This window comes from Cupressus sempervirens, chromosome 9, assembly GCF_028749045.1.
Source record: "Cupressus sempervirens isolate cs-2001-9-10 chromosome 9, ASM2874904v1, whole genome shotgun sequence".
Classification (NCBI taxonomy): Eukaryota; Viridiplantae; Streptophyta; class Pinopsida; order Cupressales; family Cupressaceae; genus Cupressus; species Cupressus sempervirens.
Window position 1 is genome coordinate 7,192,418 of NC_143126.1, and position 20,515 is coordinate 7,212,932.

Here is a 20,515-nt window from a genome sequence, read left to right on the forward strand (position 1 = left end):
AAGAGCTTGGAGGATACTTGGACAAGAGTGAGACAAGTGTCTCATCTTGGAGGAAGTAGTGTCTTGATGGAATCAACCACCTACCATCCACTTGCAATCTAGAAGGGCGGTGTCCAAATTGGAATTACCCACACATGGTATCTTAGGAGTAGCTGGAGTCAAAAGGATGACTCACAATATCCTCCTAATAATAATATCGAAGAATATATAATTCCTCCTAATGTATGAGCTCACCTAAGTAAACTTAATATAAGAGTTAAATAGAAAAGAACCATTTACTCTAGCATGCTGACATCAATGACAAATATAGTCATGAATGCAACACACAATTATTCTAACCATCCCCCTAATTCTCTAGCAATGGTAGGATACTCCCCCATAACAATAATTCAATAATCAATTGTATACTACAAATACTCTCTATAGAATATAACAACCACTATCTAGGTTCTAAAATAGTTGTTAAAATATAGAAACAATGTAAATTTTTTATGCAGTTGGTTTTGAGCACCACCATATCTTCTAATCTTCCTATAAAAAGATAAAAAGATGTCCAAAATTCACCTTCCACCACTTTTCTCCACCATCGATAGTTGTGGATTTCTTGAAATTATCTCTTATAGAGCTTAAGTTTGAAAAATGTTACATTTTCTCAATAAGTACTAGTTGGTCCTTATCTAGTTGTAGTCATTTTTTTCCTACTCTCAAGCATTAAAGATTCATTTTATTTTCCTTTTAATGGTTTCCATACAATCTTTTTACCAAGCATACCTTATCACAATAATGAGAAAAGCTATTTTCATAATAAACATTTTTAGTTACATAATGAAATCAAATAAAAAACAAAGATTTATTTTATTTTATTTATGAATCTACTTTCATGTCAACATATCATTATCAAGAAGTGATATAAATGAGATAATTACATCTATGGATTTTAGTTATCCTAAATATATTAGAACTAGGATATTTTTCCTCAAATTAGGGAAACATTATTGGGATGGATGCCTATTTTTCATAACACAAATGAATATAGAAAGTGTAAATTTGTATAATTTTATCTTCTAATTTCAAATTTACCCTTTTTAATATAATTTGTGCTTATTCCAACCATGTGATGTAGACCAAATTATTAAACCTAGTTCTTATAGGAGCTCACAAATATTTGAGTTAAAAATGACATCGTGGAATTCTCTACCCTCTATAAATAGATTTGAAAGAAGAAAGTTCAAATATTTTATTGCTAAACAATATATATCTTTACTATCATTTTAGCTAGTAATGAATTAATTATTACCTTCCCATTTAGTATACATGACTTATTATAAAAAAGGAAGGGATGTAGATTTCAATAGTATTGATAATTTACTACTTGTTTAACAATATTTTTCTAATATTATCTAGTGAAATTATTATCTCTATTATTATCAATAGAATTTTCTTATTATTTCGAGAAAAGATAATCAAGTGTCTTCTCATTCAAATCAACTTATCTTCTACTGATGGGCTCAAAGGTCCATAGGATTTACTTGAATAAAGTGTGGATGCATCAAATCACACCCAAAATATTTTTTTTCTACTGGCTCACTCTCCATGAAAATATTATAACAATCAACAGTCTAAGAAGACATGGATTTCAATTCCCCAATAGATGTATGATCTGCAGATAAGTAAAGGACAACATTTTCTACCTCTTTTTCCCTTTCCCTTTTCATTCATATATTTGGGCTTTCATAGTGAACATTTTTAAAATTCAACTAGGTCTTCAATAATAGCTTTCAACAATTTTTTGATAATTGGGTGACCCCTTAAACAACTACATAAAAGCCTAGTGATGGCTAAATGGAAGATGCCTCAAAGTTTGGACAATATCTCCCAAAAAAAGATAAAGAATTTGATAGGTTGAAGAGGCTGGTCCAAACCAACACTCATTAGTACCCCCACCTTATATAGTGTTGAGCTGTCATTTTACACAATGCTAAACGACAAGAATCCTTGTGAAGTCCTCTCTTGAAAAGCTGATTTTGTGAATCAACTCCAAGGTTCTAGGCGATCTTATGACCTACTAGAATCTGCTCAGTTGAAAATAAATGTGAATGTTGACAAGGAGGCCTTTGCTGGTTCATTTTGATTTCAGATGAAATGAAGAATCTGCACACTGTTTCAAAAATAACACTAAAAAAGAACTATGTTTTTGTATTTTTATGTTTTTTATGAATGTAATCTAACATGCAGCTAGTATTAAATCATATTCTAACAAGGGGGTTAATAAAGAAAATAACAAGAACTTTAAAGAAAATAACATGAAATTTAAATAAAATTATGTGAAATTGAAATCCTAATAGACATAAGCTACAAAAAACAACACATTTACAAGTTAAGCTTTCAAAGAGATTGGTAGGTAACCAATGAAAGTAGGAGTAGTGCTTCCTCAATTCCACTGACGCAATTGTCGATGAGAAACTTTAAGGATCATATGATATTTCACTCTTCATCAAATTGCAAGGCCATGGAAAGTGCGCTCATACAAGATAGAGAGTTATACAAGCACAATTCGATGATTTCTTCTCAAGCTAGATACATTAGTAGAATTCATTAAACTGTAGCAAACACTAGAACTAAATGATTGCACAAGCAGAAACAAAGCAATAAACCTTTGGCTCAATCACAATTCCATGAACAAAATTCACAAAAATATGACACATTCAGGCTAGAATTACTACACTCCAAATGTGAGCACCAAAAGCATAATTTTATTGCATAATAATGGCGACCATGATTACATATTACAAAGGGGTATTTATAAGAAATTGTCTCCTTAATTTGTGTTGAGAGTGAGAGATATCTTTATGCAATAAAATGTTTTTAAAACAATAAAACAAACTAATTATCTAACTGGTGCTTAGTAGGACTCCATCCATTTTATATTCATTAATTGGATGCATGATCCTTTACATGTCAAAATAAAAGAAATGATGAGAGAAGAAAGAATGAGAAAACTTTGAGTTGAAGTGGAAGTGTCTAGGAGTGCTAAAAATGGAAGTTGATCCTTCAAAGGGCATTTGTTAGAGATAAACTATTGTCAGAATGCATTTCTGATGCATGAAAAGCTCTATTTTTGGAACTAGCAATTAATTGTTGGTGGAAATTTTTTGAAAATGTAGACCTGTGGACCTATAGACCTACAGAGTTGTGTACTTGAAAATGGTCCAAAATCTCAAAATTTTAAAAAGTGTCAAAACGAAAATTCTGGCATCTGGGTTTTGTTCTTCTTCATCCCAAAGTTATGTTTGGATGTTTGCCCTTGAATTTCTCTATAATCTCAGTAATTTTAGCTTCATCTGGTAAATCCAAAGCCTCATATTTTTCCTTGACCTTTTGTCTGTAATTGTCTATGTCAATTTGGGTGTTACCAAAATCCCCGAGTTTGGTATCCAATTCTAACAAAGCTTCTTGAGTCCTAAAGGCTTGTTGGATGTCTACGTCATCAACAAATTCCACAAAAATCTTCCTAAAATTGTCTACCACTATCTCTAAAGGTAATAACTTTTCTTGTTTCTCATCTTCAAAGATATCCAAGCATCCACCGCTATAGTGTCTCTCTACTTCCAAAATTTTCTCTTCGGCTTGGTCCTTGAGCTGATGAATCTCCTCATGTAATGTTTCCATTACTTTATTTCTATTTGCTATTTTCTCTATCCAATGATCAATCATATCTAACTCTTCTCCTATATATACATCAATCAAAATCTAGTACCTTTGCCCTTTTTAGACTTGCAAAATTTGTAAATCCTTACTCCAGGCCCTTAGTTCATCCATAATGCTAAAGTCTTGTTTCGAAATCGCTATGATTTTATTCACATTCTCCTACATAACATGCATTAACTTCAAATTTCCCATGATAATCAAAATACCTTTCTCCTCAAAACTTTCTGACCATTGCTGTCAGGCTTTCAAAAATGGATCCATATGCATAGCTCCCCCTTCTCTAAGAATGATATTCAATGTGTCCTCGTGGTGCTCAGGATCAAGAGGACCAACCACTTTAGTCAAATATCCCTTCAGGATCTCAATATACCTTCAAAGTGTTTTGAGTTTGACCTCATCTTGCCCCGTGCTCTTTAAGACTTCTTTGACTCCCATGGTCACCATCAATCGAGTTGTATCCTTTATGGGTCTTCCCAACATAATCTCTTTCAATTGATAACCTTTAGGACCAAGGTTTTCTACATCCATGTCTTCAAGAGGAACAACCATGTGTACAAACAATTCCTGGCCTCATGTACTAGTGACAAATGCCAATAGTCTTGCCTCATGTGACAAGGACTCGCGTTTATTCAAAATCTCCACAATATCAAAAATGTCTTCCTCCAAAGTACAGAATTGAGGTCTAGTACTTCTTATTATTTCTTTTTGGAGTTATCTTGGGATATGCTTAGCTGAAGACCTTCTTGAGGATGGAGTGTGTTCTACTACCTCCTTCCCCTTATCACTCCTCCCCATAGTTTTTTCCCTCTGCAAAGGCTCTCCTTATATAGTCTTAGTCTCAATGGACCCTACAGTTTGCACCTCAGTGTCTTGGGAAGGTGATTGAGAATACTCTACTATTTGTCTCTCCTTTGACACTTTATCAGTTTCCATTTATTCTGGTTCCTCCCCTTGTGATGGTTTCTTTTAAAACTATTATTCTTTTGAACTCTAAGGTGGAGGATTAATCGAGCCCTTATCTACCACTGTGACTTGTGGTGGATATGGGGAAGTAAGATTAGGACCCTGTGAATCTGGTGGCATCGACATCTAGTCTTCTAGTTGGGCTTTACATGTGGGGGTATCCCTGATCTTATCGCCAACTAGTTCTATACCAGTGGGCATAAAATCAATATCTAACATTTTGAAAATGTCATCACCTTCTTTACTTTTCTCATCCACCCATTGTTGTACTTCATCTTCTGAATAAGAGACTTCCAAGGGTCCTGCTAGGGTGGATGGCAATACACTTGTGGTACTTCTTCTCCTTTCTTGCTTGGTGGCTCTGGCTAGCTGAGTTCTTTTCTACAAGGCTAGTTATTTCTCTTCATATGTCTCCTCTTCTTCTTCCTCTTCACCTTTAGGAATGGTCTTGGGAACAAATGGAAAAGGCACCATTCTCCTAGTGACCCTTTTCTTTTTCTTCATTCAGATCTTAATCCTCTTTTGTTTTGTGGAGGCAGAAGGGGATGTTGACTCTTCTTGTGAGGGGGGAAATGAAAACTTGCTGACCCTCTCCCTCTTCTAATTGGCTAGGCACAAAGGGAAGCAATTCAATGTCATCCTAGACTTGGGAAGCTCCAGTATCCTTGGACCCTTATACACTCTCTTCCTATTGCTCGGGAGGTACTTGCACTTCACCTTGTTCTATTTGAATCCTTTGAGGGGAGGTCCTCTTCCTTTCATTCTTTCCCTTCCTCTTGAGAGGATGATAGTATCGAACCGAGCAATCAAGTTGGTATATTTTCTCTAGCCTAATGGGAGACTAGGCCGCAAAGTTAGGAATTGTAACTTTCCTCCCTCTAACTTTCTCAGGAAAATCTTGAGTGTGAAAGATCACCGTGTCAGGTATTGGATCAAGTTGAAAAGGTTTCTTGATCCAATCCTTGGTCATTCTAACTACATGCCTTGCCCAATGATTTATATCATTTCCCTCCTCCCTATCAACCTCGGGATTCATGATGGGACTCTCTCCTATTTTGTCTGAGTTGAATAGGGGGTGCAACAACTCTCGTGAATCCTATTTCCTTATTTCCTTTGGGATGTCTAGCTTGAGAGCCTTCTCTACTAGATATAAAGTCATCCTACAATAGTCCCTTATGCGAACATCATAGTCATTTGTGGTGTTCATCCAATGATCTTCAATAGCATCTTCATAGTGGAACTCCTTATCGGCCAAACTCTCCACTCTCTTGATATTATCAAAATAGAGCCTATGGGAATTTTACTCCTCAAGGGGATAATTCTCTCATTCCCACTCAAAGGATAGAATATCTTATTTCCATTTCACTTGATATGGTCCTATGACCAAGGGCCATGCCCAACAAGGTCTCCTTTATCTCTTCACCCTCTCATACATAGATTCAATTTGTCATGCAATCTTCAATAACACCAATTTGTCACTTGGGTATCTAGGGAGCTTCTTGGGGTTGACAGTAGCACCGGCTACCTACAAATATGTGAATATCTTGAATTGGATGAAGTAGGCCCACAAGCCATTATCTGTGCTTTCGCCTCATCGAATAACCGCTTTGTATAATCACCTTCAATGAATCGAATGACCAAAAAAATGAATGTGTCATTAAAAATTCTATACTAATTTCTTTGCACTGAGAGCTTCTTCCTTACCAGCTAAGGGTAGATGATGTAGGGCCAAGCGTTATGATCCTGCATACTACCTCTTTTGTACAAACTAAGGTAGTTTTTTGTCCTTGCTACAAGAAGATAAACCATGTAAGAAGTCATATAGAACTTTTTCTTCTCCTTAACTACTCCCAATCGCTCATACAAGTTCTCACTTAGTGTGGTGGCCCAATCTAGTGGCATCCTCGTTGTCTTGATTGTCTCAATGAAGTTGACCATGAAAGTGGTGAGGTGGCCAGCTACTGGTAAACCCATGACTCTACTCAAAAGGATAATGGAATAGCCAATATCATCTTTCATGTATACCCTAGTCATGTCCACTTTTCTTGTGACCCTACCCAAAGGATTTTTCTTAATGAGATCTGAGGACTAGATGATTTTTGATATTTCTTTGGGGTGCTCCCTATATCATCTCTCTACTACTTCATATGAGAGTCTAATGAATTGATCCACCCTTGAGAGGTGGAAGACCCTCTCAACATTGTCAGGTCGAAGCTCAACAACCACTTCTCCTATCATGCTCTTAACCACTCTCTCCTCAGGGACAAAGCATTGTGCTAGTTTCATAATCAACTCAGTTGACTGCATTGATACTGGATGTGAAGCTGCACTCACCAGCCCAGAACGAATCAATGAGGATACTAGTGTAGATCTTTCTGTGGGTTTGTTACAAATTCTAAGGAATTATCCCAAATCTATGTGTCCCAAGTCGATGTCTTTTGTTTCTACTTTATTTTCATGAAATCTTGACTTCAATAGTGTCGGGAGTAAAAATCGAAGCCCCAATTTTGAATACCATAGAAAAAATCAAGTCCTTAAAAGCTTTTTAATGCATGTGTACCTGGCTATACCTTTGAGCTCCATGAGGTGTTTAATGTTTCTACCACCTTTCATTTAGTGTGTCTATGTGTTTCATGAAGATAAATTTCCTTTCTGAACCATTCCATGAACTCCCGTTTTGAGCACTTGTCAATTCTGCATTTTTGCTCAAGTGTCAAACGATGATAAGAGACCTTGTTTGAAATTTAATATGTTACACCAAGTAATGTTTCATGAGTCACTACTTTGGAAGTCTTTAGTGTCCATACCAAAGAACCTATGTTTCAGATTTTGAATTGTTTTGAAGTGATTTGACTAGGTTTTGAATCCCTTAAATTTGTTCATTTGATGTTGTCATGCTGATGTGAATTATTCTAAATTCTAGGAAGCCCTGTTTGACTTGTAATAACTTTTACCTAGTTGAACTAAATGCTAAAATTCCTTTTGTGTTGCATTTTAGAGTTAGAAACTTGCAATGTTTCAATTTTGAGCTTATGATGAATCAGTTTGATCAGTTTTCAAACGTGATTCCAAACACAATTTCTTACATTTTACTGGTGCCAAGAAAAGAAAATTTGTTAGAACCCTGTTCATGATGTCATATCTCAAAATTTGTGATAGATGACATCAGATAGATTGTACCACTATGTTGTACTATAAAAATACTTTAAGTGTGCCAATTTTCAAATAATGATGAATCCATCTGCACACATTGCCAGGTCAATTCCATGTGCAAAAAATGCTTTTATGCTATTGTTTCCTGTCATCAAATTCTGAGTAGCCTACTTTGACCACTTTCCAAATGTGCCCAGTTATTTGTCATGAGCCCTAATCCTAGATTTATACTCTCCTCATGATAGTGAACCAACGCCCCAATTTTCATTTCCCCAATTTTTGAAGCCAAAACCAAACACATTTTCCAGATTTCTAATATATTTTTTTGCAGGTATTTTAAGTAACTTTTGAGGGTGATATCTTTTGACCATGATGTCATCATTAGATGAGATTCAACAAGGTAGGAATATGTAGGGAAAAGAATCACTATGTTTGTTTTTAGAGCCCGATGAGGTGTTCTGGTCAATTTTTAAAGCCAGTCAAAGGACCTCTTGGCGTGAAGTTGGCAATTTGTAGTAAGGGTTGAAAATCAATTTTAAGTGATATGAAAATGATTGGATTTTGAAAAAATCAATGTCATATGACTAATGGATTAGTTTGGGAGGAAAATTGTTTGAAAATGAAAATTTTTTTAGTTGGACCCCCCTTAAGGCTGAGCTAAAATTTTGTCTGACTGATAAAGCATCATTGAATTTTCGAAATGACTAAAATGGGTTATAATGAATGTGGTCTTCTAAAAATATAAAGGCAAGCCAATCAACTGAAAGAAGGATATATGGGAATATACACTAGCATGTATCGATGGAATGAAAAATAGTTTTCAGTATTATGTGGAAGATGCTAAGTTCGGCCCTTTTTTTCTAAAGATAAACATGTTTATTATAGAATTTATATTCTCTTAGTTGCATTAAAATATGTTAGGTATGATGCCATGATCTTGTGGTATATCTGCTATGAGCCACAAAGACGCATTCAAAGTACAGTTCCAAATTACCTACATACATATCCACCCTAAGATAAATTTGTCTAGAAAAATGGAACATTCAATAGAATATTTCAATGAAACCATGAAGTCACAACCACATACTATGCCATTTCCTCATCAATGCATGAATGAAGGGGTCATGATGTAAAACCATTCAAGCTGCACATGTAAGGAGTTAAGATAGAAATCAATGTTGAAAAAGAATGTTTGGTTCCATGAGCAACAAGGCATAGCAGGTCAAAGACTAGAAGATCTACATGAGAAGACAGTGGCATTTGGAAATAGAACAGTTAAGCTTGCAGGGAAGATGGTCATAGGCAAAGGAGAGTAGAAGATGTCGTACACCCTCTTAAATTTTCATTGGAGGATCTTTCTAATGGTACTTCTAAAAAATTATCACTTTCAAGGAATGTGTTGTGCTCAAAATGTAAAGGGAAAGGATCGAAATCAAGTCACCAATTCCATGCTACTAGAATGCCCACTAAAGCAGCTATGAAGGTTTTCTTTGAAAAAATGGGGATGTCTATTTTGAAGGCCTCGGACATGGGTAGTAGTGGAAATGTCAATGACAACTTGACTATTGAGAATGGGATAGTTAAACTCATTTATATTGATCAGTTGATAGAAAAATGAAAGAGATTGGCTTTATTGGAGTTTGATTGAATCCAAAAATCTATGGGTGTTATTGTCAGAGATCTATCTGGATAGAATAACCTCTTGGTGAAGGGTGCTATGGAAAATATATAAGATAGAAGTGCTTTTCAAAAATTGATAGATGGAAGCATAGTTGAAATGGATGATGCATTCAGGGAATTACTCTTGACAAAGCTTCACCAAATGATTTCAAAGGCTTTGCACTATTTAGGCCTGGCATATAAGAAAGACTTGGGAGAGTTCAATTATTACGATGGGGAGAATCATCCTACTCATATAAAATTATTAGACCCAAAAAATTACTCTAAGATAGAGAACAATTTAATCTTTGTTGGTCTCCTTGGATTGAGAGATTCTCCTCACAAATAAGTTCATGAAGCAATAAAAGATTGTAGAGAAGCTGGTATTTGAGTGATGTTGATTATTGATGATAACAAGTTCACAACAGAAGCCATATGGTGAGACATTGGTATCTTTTATGAAGGAGATAATATTAGTGGGAAAAGTTACACTGGGAAAGAATTCATGGAACTTCCCTTGAACAAGTGTCGTGAAGTTCTAGCAAAGCCTAGTGGTCGTGTCTTTTCTCGAGCAGAACCCAAGCACAAGTAGGATATAGTTTGCATGCTCAAAGAAACTAGCCATGTTGTTGCCATGATTGGAGATGGTGTAAATGATGCCCCTACTTTAAAGCTTGTAGACATTGGAATTTCCATGGAAGAAGAGCAAGAACAAAGGGAAAACCATTAAAAGGTTTTGTCCCACATTGAGTGGGTGGGGTTTCTCTTGGTTTTTTAAATATCATAACACTCAATTTGCACAATGTCATTTAGACAAGGGCTTTTATAAGCCACATGTCAAAAGGTGGAAGCCATCCATGGTCTACCAACTAGTAGGTCACCCAAGCAAAAATTTTAATGAGCAAATAAGTGACATGATGTAGCGGCGAAGCACAAGATTGTGCCACGTGGCACATCCTGCAGTGGGCATTTCCCCACTTGGGGAAGTTGCTCAACCATTAAGGAATGTAGGAATGCACCCAAATACCATGTGGCAATGGGCCTGGGGTGCATGGTGATGTGGAAACCCTATCAACAAGTGACATGGCAATAATCAAGCCAATAATAGCATGCCACGTGGCACACATTAGGGCCATTGTGGACTTAGGGCCAAATCTGGAAATGATTTTTTTAAAAAAAATTGTTATTTTCTCAATGGATATGCATGTTCAGAAGATTTTAAATTCAAAAGCTTATTTTCTAAAGTTTATACTTCAGAATTTTTTAATTTTTGAGAAATTCAAAATGTAGACCTGAGCCATGTAGCAGAGGCTATTTTTTCAAATTGACTTTCAATGGGTTTCCAAGAGGTGAATATAGGCATATTATATATCGCCAAAATTAGTAGCAGATGAACTTTTCAATTCTGGAGTTTTTTTTTGCACAAGAAATAGTTTGTTCAAGTTATGCAAGGTTTTCTTCTAGATTCCTAACTTGCAACCGCATTCAAGTATCGAAGTTCAGTTGTGATTTCTAGTAAGGTAATGAATTGAATATGTGTAAAAGTGGTGAAAATTTAGTTGGAATCAAGTTTGGTCACATTCAAATTAGTTAACCCAAAATATTTATCAGCATTCTTGATGCAAATCAGATATTTTTTGGTGCATAAAAGTTTTCATCATTCAATAGAGATATTTACAAGTTTGTTACAAAGAAATGATGAAAATAAAATCAAATCAAATGGGTAGAGGTTTTGCATCTATAAGGGATGGAGTTTCAAGTGGACACATGTCATCTTCAAATGAGATCCAGGAATTCATCCTCTTCTATTTCTTTCTTTCTTTCATCCATTGTAAGGGTTCCAATCTTGAGTTTTCTCAAATCTGTGATACCATTATTGGTTGGAAATTTTTAGTCCTTCTATGAGACCACTTTGTTGGATCCAGAACTATGATTCCACCTTCATTCTTTCAGAAATTTCTCTTGCATGAACAGTGGTAGGAAAGATAATACAACTAGTTCTAACATGTTAGGTGTTTTGATGTTTTGTTTTCATGCATTTGAATGTATTGTTTCAAAGAAATGAATACAAATGAGCAAGAATTTCATTAGTTTCATTCTGATTCTCATCTCCTCGCTCAATAATCTGTAGTCTTATGTGGTCTAAGAAATAAGAGCTGAGATCCATTTGCATCCCTTTAAGGTTGTATGTCAGATATGTTTTTCTATTGGAACAAAGGGCCAAGTAAATGCTCGATGTGTTTGATAGGGTTGTTGGTTATTTGAGAAGGATATTTCATGAGAATGAGGTCTTCATGAACATCAATGTTTGATTCACAAAGTAATAGGATAGATTTGATGTCTCGATGTATGAAATATGTCATTAATATCACAGATGCATGCATTAGATTCATGGAATTGCCCAATAGATAAGGCACTGATCAGCTACAAGATCATTTGTTCTTACTACTGCATATTTGGATTTGTGTTGAACTCAACATTATTAATCAAATGCTTTTTCCCCTTTCATGTTGAAGATCTAAAAAGAATGCCCTCACTCAACTTGTGAATATCATAGAATTGCAATTTGCTTCTGTAGATGTGTGTTATTGCATAAGTGTTAGGAGATATAAGGGTTAAATTTACTTAATAGATTCAGGAGTATGTTTTTGCACTGGTACCATATTGATTGAATATGAGGTCCACCCATCTAGGTTTTGTAGAGCCTGAAATAGAAGAAGGATCAAGCCTTATAGTTGGCCCAATGTTTGAAATGATATGTTAAAGATGGGAGTTAGCTACCCCTAGATGTTTCATATTCTCATCAGGGTAATTTGAAGCATGTAACATTTCAAAACACCCACAAAATGGTGACTCTGCTGGGGACAAGGTTGTAAATGCCTAAATTATAGATCTAGAAACCTCTAATATATGTTGCATATTCAATTTTGTATGCAAAGTTTTGTGATCCCTAGTTAAGCTTTCTTCATGGATAGTAGCATCTTGTAAAATTGGATGTAAATTGTGTTCTATGACTATTATAGGTCTATCTTCAATCAATTTAGTTTTCTCAAGTGCTGTTGAGAAAGTTTAGAGTCAATAATTGATTTATAAAGTGTAGTTTCTTTTCAAGGTGTTAATGATTTGTAAGTTTCCCCTACATTGAGGATTTGGTTCAGATTTTTCAAGTGATACATTATGTTTTATTTCTCACAAAGTGTGAGTGGTGACTCTTAAATCTTGTACCAATTTGTTGCTAGTTGATTCTATTGCAATATATTGAAGGATCTTTAGTTGTGTAGGTAGATCATAAACTATTGATAGTCTCATGGAAAGGAAGTTTTAAATTCTGTATAGGTCTTTAAAGTGTTGTTGCAATATGTTCTTATAAGAAATTGAAGTGTAAAAGGTAAAATCATAGCAGTGATTTGTTTATCCTCTAGCAAGGATGTGGTGGCTCTACAAAGTTTTGACCAATGATGTGAAGGAATTTCAGTCTTGCACCTATGAAAAATTAGTAGATCGAAGTTTAGCATCAGCACTTGAGGGATTTTGGTTTTCATGTTTCTTTTCATGAAGGTCAAATGTTTAAAAGGGTTGCCTCTATTAAGTGATTTTCAGCACTAGAAAGAAGAGGTAGAAGTTTTACTTTATGATGGAGTTAGATCTTAGATCTAAGGTTAGTTTTCCAAATTCTAAAAGTTTGGAAAGTGTGAGTAATAACATTGCTATGTCAAACAAACTGATGTACAAAAGGATTGTTAGTCTTCTAAGAATTGAGGTACGGAGTACTCAAGGTTTAAGTGTTGAACAATTTCATTTAAGAATTTAATCAATAATTAGCAAGATGCCTTTTCATTGTAGACCTAAGGAATCTTCCATGCCTAGTGTTTTCCTTGATGTTCTAGTGCTTGATTTAGTCAATTGGCTAGCACCTATAAGATTACAAAGAATTTTGCAAATTGAAAGATTCACTGAGGAGATGGAGAATGATGATTATAGATTTCATTTTATGTCTTCTAATGATAATGAGTGTTTTGAAATTCAAGGTATTAATGAACATAATGAATTCAAAGAGAAAGACAATACGTCTTCCGAATGTAAAGAGAAGGATTCAGATTCAAATGAATTATGTAATTGCAATCAGCATAAGGAAGTTGGATATGAAAGTGAAAATAAACTTGGTTACAGTAAATATGAAGTTGAGGAATTATGTAATAGCAGTAAGGGTAGTGATTTCCATGATAAGAATGAATGTCATAATAATGTTGATTTTCAAGATTATTATACTAATGATCTTGTTGTTGTAAGTTTTGCATGTCATCTGGATGATAATCACAGTCGAGAGAAGATTTTTGAGGTATTCTTCTTGAGCTCTGATGAAATCTCATATTTGTTGGCTCATAATTTTGAAAATCATGTAAGTGCTTCTAAGGATCCTCATTTTTTCCCTCACAATGCTTTCTTATTTAGTCAAATCAATCCCCCAACATTTGATGTGGAAAAGAGGTAGAATCCAAACAATATTTTTTAGAATTTGGAGGTGTATATAACAATACCTCAAATATTTTTGCACATGATGATTTGTTGGATGTGAAGCATGTTAGTGAAGAAGGGAAGTTTAATGCTATTTTAGATCCTTCTCATGTTGTTTATTCTACAATATGTTTTAATGTTTCATGTGATGAAGAGGAAAATAGTGAATGTTGTGAATCCAAAAACATATTTTCTTTATGTGCTAATAGTTCTTGCAGAGATAAGTTCAAGATTCATTCTAACATTCAATTAGATGAAGAAAATGATTGGGATTAGCATAGTTTAGATCAGTACTTTCAGAATAAGTTTTCATATTTGGTGACTAATCAGTTTTTTGAGTGTGAAGAGGTTTCAGTAGAAGATCTAATTTAATGAGTAACATGACTGCAAGTAGGTAGTGATCAAATTTTACATACTCTTCACATCTGGTTACATAAGGTGAGTTGCAAAGTTTTGACATATGCAACATTTTGAACAAGGTAGAATATGAATCATTTGTGTGTCCAGTTGAGAGCATGCATCAGTTATATGCGATTGACAGTTCTCAACTTGATCCTAGTTTACATGAGCATGCCGATTTGTTTTCTTATAGTGAACATGGGGTAGAAGTTAGTGCTGATTTGTATATGCACTATGAGAATGAAGAAAGATATTTCATTTTGTCAAGTGATGTGATTCAAGATGCTAATCTAATTGGTAAAATTGAGAGAGATTTTTTTAGCTTACCTCATGAAAGTTTAGATGAAAATCAGGTTTATGATAGAGGTTTAAAAAAAAGTTGTTGAAGTTTGGTGCCCCGAGGCCATTGTTTCTGCATAGTAGGAGTATTTGTTTCTTGCTTTCAATAAGCTGCTCAAGAGAATTTTTTACTATTTTGGGAATGGTTTGCTTCTTTTAGAGATCTGAATCCTTGCCATGCCCACAAAGGACATGCCTCCCCAAGCAAAGCCACTATTGGGACTCAAAATCGAAGCCCTAATTTTGAATACCATTGAAAAAATCAAGTCCTTAAAAGCTTTTTAATACATGTGAACCCAGTTGTACCTTTGAGACCCATGAGGTGTTTAATGTTTTTAAAACCTTTCATTTAGTGTGTCTATGTGTTTCATGAAGATAAATTGCCATTCCAAGCCATTCCATGAAGTCCCATTTTGAGCACTTGTGAATTTTGCAATTTTGCTCGAGTGTCAAACAGTGATAGGAGACCTTGTTTGCAATTTAACATCTCAAACCCAGTAATGTTTCATGAGTTTCCATTTTTGAAGTATTTAGTGTCCATACCAAAGAACCTATGTTTCAAATTTTGAGTCATTTTGAATCCATTTGGCTAGGTTTTGAATCCCTCAAAGTCAATCATTTAATGTTGTCATGCTGATGTGAATTATTCTAAATTCCAGGAAGCCATGTCTGACTTGTAACAACTTTGACCCACTTGACCTAAATACTAAAATTCATTTTGCATTGCATTTTAGAGGTTAGAAACTTGCTATGTTTCAATTTTTAGCTTATGACAAATCCATTTGATCTGTTTTCAAATGCGATTCCAAATGCAATTTCCAACATTTTACTGGTGTCAAGAAAGGTAGATTTGTTAGAACCCCTATTTGTGATGTCATATCTCAAAATCCATGATAGATGAGATCAAATGGATTGTACCATTGTGTTGTACTATAAAAATGCTTTAAGTGTGCCAATTTTAAAATCATGACAAATCTATCTGCACACATTCCCAGGTCAATTCCATTTGTAAAAAATGCTTTTATGCTATTGTTTCCAATCATCAAATTCTAAGTAGCCTACTTTGAATGCTTACAAAACCCGCCCAGTTATTCATCATGAGCCCTAATCCCAGATTTATACTCTCCTCCTAATAGTGAACCAACACCCCAATTTTTGTTTCCCCAAGTGTTAGTTTGCCCAATTTTTGAAGCCAAAACCAAACTTATTTTCCAGATTTCTAACATGTTTGTTTGTGGGTGATTTTAAGTAAGCAAATTTAGAGGGTGATATCTTTTGACCCTGATGTCATCATGAGATGAGATTTGACAGGGTAGGAGTATGTGGGCCAAAGAATGAGTATGTTTGTTTTCAGAGCCTAATCAAGTGTTTTGGTTAGTTTTTAAAGCCAGTCAAAGGACCCCTTGGCATGAAGTTGGTAGTTTGTAGGAAGGGTTGAAAATCAGTTTTAAGTGATACAAAAATGATTGGATTTTGATCAAATCAATTTTAGATGACTAATGGATTAGTTTGGGAGGACAGTTATTTGAAAATGAAAAACAAAAAATAGCTAGACCCGCCTTAAGGCCTAGCTAAAATTTTGTCTGACTGATAATGCATCATTGAGTTTTCAAAATGACTAAAATGGGTTAGAATGAATGTGGTCTTTTGAAAATATAAAGGCGAACCAATCAACCGAAAGAAGGATATATGGGAATATACACTAGCATGTACCAATGGAATGAAAAATAGTTTTCAGTATTATGTGTAAGATGCAAAGTTTGGCCCTTTTCTTCTAAAGATAAACATGTTTATTATAGAATTTATATTCTCTCAATTGCATTAAAATATGTTAGGTATGATGCCATGATCTTGCGATATATGTGCTATGAGCCACAAAGAAGCATTGAAAGTATGGTTCTAAATTACCTACATACTTATCCACCTTAAGATAAATTTACCTTAAAAAATGGAACATTCAATATTACATTTCAACGAAACCATGAAGCTGACAACCACATACTATGTCATTTCCTCATCAACATATGAATGAAGGGGTCTTGATGTAAATCCATTCAAGCTGCACGTGTAAGGCTTTAAGATGGAAATCAATGTTGAAAAAGAATGGCTAGTTTTGTGAGCAACAAGGCATAGTAGGTCAAAGACTAGAAGATCCGCATGAGAAGGTAGTGGCATTTGGAAATAGAGTAATGAAGCTTGCAGGGGAGGTGGTCACAAGAAAAGGAGAGGAGAAGATGTCATACACCCTCTTAATGTTTCATTGGAGGATCTTTATAATGGTACTTCTAAAAAATTATCACTTTCAAGGAATGTGTTGTGCCCGAAATGTAAAGGGAAAGGATTGAAATTAGGTCACCAGTTTCGTGCTACTGGAATTCCCACTGAAGCAACTCTGAAGGTTTTCATTGAAAAAATGGGGATGTCAATTTTGAAGGCCTTGGACATGGCTAGAGGTGGACATGTATATCACAACTTGACTGTTGAGAATGGGATGGTTAATCTCATTTATAACGATCAGTTGATAGAAAAATGAAAGAGATTGGCTTTATTGGAGTTCGATCGAATTCAAAAATTTATGGGTGCTATCGTTAGAGATCTATCTGGATAGAATTGCCTCTTGGTGAAGAGTGCTATTCAAAATATATTAGAGAGAAGTGATTTTCAATAATTGATAGATGGAAGCATAGTTGAAATGGATGATGCATCCAAGGAACTACTCTTGACATTGCTTCACCAAATGAGTTCAAAGGCTTTGTGTTATTTAGACCTGGCATATAAGCAAGACTTGGGAGAGTCCAATGATTACGATGGAGAGAATCATCCTACTCATATAAAATTATTAGACCCAAAAAATTACTCTAAGATAGAGAACAATTTAATCTTTGTTGGTCTCCTTGGATTGAGAGATTATCCTTGCGAAGAAGTTTGTGAAGCAATAAAAGATTGTAGAGAAGTTGGTATTCGAGTAATGGTGATTACTAGTGATAACAAGTTGTAGAAACCATATGCCAAGACATTGGTATCATTTATGAAGAAGAGAATCTTAGTGGGAAAAGTTACACTGGGAAATAATTCATGGAACTTCCCTTGAACAAGCATCATGAAGTTCTAGCAAAGCCTAGTGGTCATGTCCTTTCTCGAGTAGAACCCAGGCACAAGCAAGATATAGTTTGCATGCTCAAAGAAGCTGACCATGTTGTTACCATGACTAGAGATGGTGTAAATGATGCCCCTGCTTTAAAGCTTGCAAGCATTGGAATTTCCATGGAAGAAGAGCAAGAACAAAGGGAAAATCATTAAAAAAAATTCTCCCACATTGAGTGGGCAGGGTTTGCCTTGGTTTTTTAAATATCATAACACTCAATGTGCATAATGTCATTGACACAAGGGCTTTTGTAAGCCACATGTTAAAAGGTGGATCCTGCCCATGGTCAGCTAGTTGGCAGGCTGCCTAAGCAAAATTTTAAATGAGCAAACAAGTGACATGATGCGGTGGCAAAACATAGGATTAGGTGCTTCCCCACTTGGGGAAGTTACTCAATTGTTAAGGAATGTGAGAATGCACTTAAGCACCACATGGTAGTGGGCCTAAGGAGCATGGTGATGTGGAAACCCCTATTAGTAGGTGATGTGGCAACAATCAAGCCAATAATAGCATGGCATGTTGCACATGTCAGGGCCCAGGTGGACTTAGGGACAAATCTGGAAATGATAAAAAATAATTTTATTATTATTTTCTCAATGGATATGCATGTTCAAAAGATTTTAAATTCAAAAGGTTATTTTCTAAAATTTATATTTTAGAAATTTTTAATTTTTGAGAAATTCAAAATTTAGACCTGAGCCATGTAGCAGGGGGTATTTTTTCAAATTAACTTTTAGGGGGTTCTCGAGAGGTGAATATAGGCATATTATATATTGCCAAAATTGAGAGAAGAAAAACTTTTTGATTCTTGAGTTTCTTTTTGCACAGGACATAGTTTGTTTAGGTTATTCAAGGTTTTCTTCCAAATTCCTAACTTGCAACCGCATTCAGGTATCGAAGTTTAGTTGTGATTTATAGTAAGGTAATGACTTGAATATGTCGAAAAATGGTAAAAATGTAGTTGAAATCATGTTTGGTCACATTAAAATCAGTTAACTTAAAGTTTTTATCAGGATTCTTGATGCATATCAGATATTTTTGTTTGCATAAAGGTTTTTGTCATTCAGCAGAGATATTTACAAGTTTATTACAAAGCAATGATGAAAACAAAATCAAATCAAAAGGGTATAGAGATGAAAGAGGGTTTGCAACTGTAAGAGATGGAGTTTCAAGTGGACACATGTTGTCTTCAGATCAGATATAGGAAATCATCCTCTTCTATTTCTTTCTTTCTTTCATCCATTGTAAGGGTTCCAATCTTGAGTTTTCTTAGATCTGTGATAACATTGTTGGTTGGAAATTTTTAGTCCTTTTGTGAGACCACTTTGTTGAATCTAGAACTATGATTCCACCTTCATTCTTTTAGTAATTTCTATTGTATGAACAATAGTAGGAAAGATAATATAGCTAGTTATGATATGTTAGGTGTTTTCATGTTTTGATTTCATGAACTTGAATGTATTGTTTCAAAGAAATGAATACAAATAAGCAAGAATTTCATTAGTTTCATTCTGATTCTCATCTCCTATCTCAGTAATCTATAGTCTTATGTGGTTTAGGAACAAAGAGTTGAGATCCAATTGCATCCCTTTAAGGTTGTATGTCAGATATGTTTTGCTATTGGAACAAAGGGCCAAGTAAATGCTTGAGGTGTTTGGTAGGGTTGCTAGTTATTTGAGAAGGATATTTCATGAGAATTAGGTCTTCATGAACATCGATGTCTAATTCACAAAGTAATAGGATAGATATGAAGTCTTAATGTATGAAATATATCATCTAGATATCACAAATGCATGCATTAGATTCATGGAATTGTCCAATAGATAAAGCACAAATTAGCTACAGGATCATTTGTTCTTACTATTGCAACTTAGCTTGTGAATATCATAGAATTACAATTTTCTACTATATATCTATGTTATTGCATAAGTGTTAGGAGATATAAGGGTTAAATCTGATTAATAGATTCAAGAGTATGTTTTTGCACTGGTACCATATTGATTGAATTTGAGGTCCACCCACCTAAGTTTTGCAGAGCCTGAAGTAGAAGAAGGTTCAAGCCTTATAGTTGGTCCAGTGTTTGAAATGGAATGTTAAAGGTGGGAGTTAGCTGCCCCTAGATGTGTCATATTCTCATCAAAGTAATTTAAAGCCCGTAACATTTCAAAACACCAATAGATGACATGCCTTGGAATTTGAATACAATGGGCTTGGGTGCCATTTTCTCTCTAGAAGTGGATGCCATAATATCTACACAACACGAGAAAAAAATATTTATTAGTTCAAAATAATGAAAACTTAGGAAAAAAATGCAAAAGCATTAAATTTCTTCTCCAATTAATTGTTAATGAAAAAATAAAATAAAAATGAAACTATGTTATGCCTTTCTATTTATTTATTATTATTTATTTATTTTATTTTTATTTTTTATCTTTTATTTTATTTTTTTCATTTTATAAGATATTTTAAATATATTTTTATATTTTTAAATTTTTAGGGTTTTTTAGCTCTTGGAAGTGGAAGTGTGTATGTGATGCTTGTAGCGTGTGGCGAGGTGGCCCATGGTACACGTGGCATGTGGTGTGGTGGTGTGCACAACGTAGCCTTATGTTTGGCACAATGCAAACAAGTGTA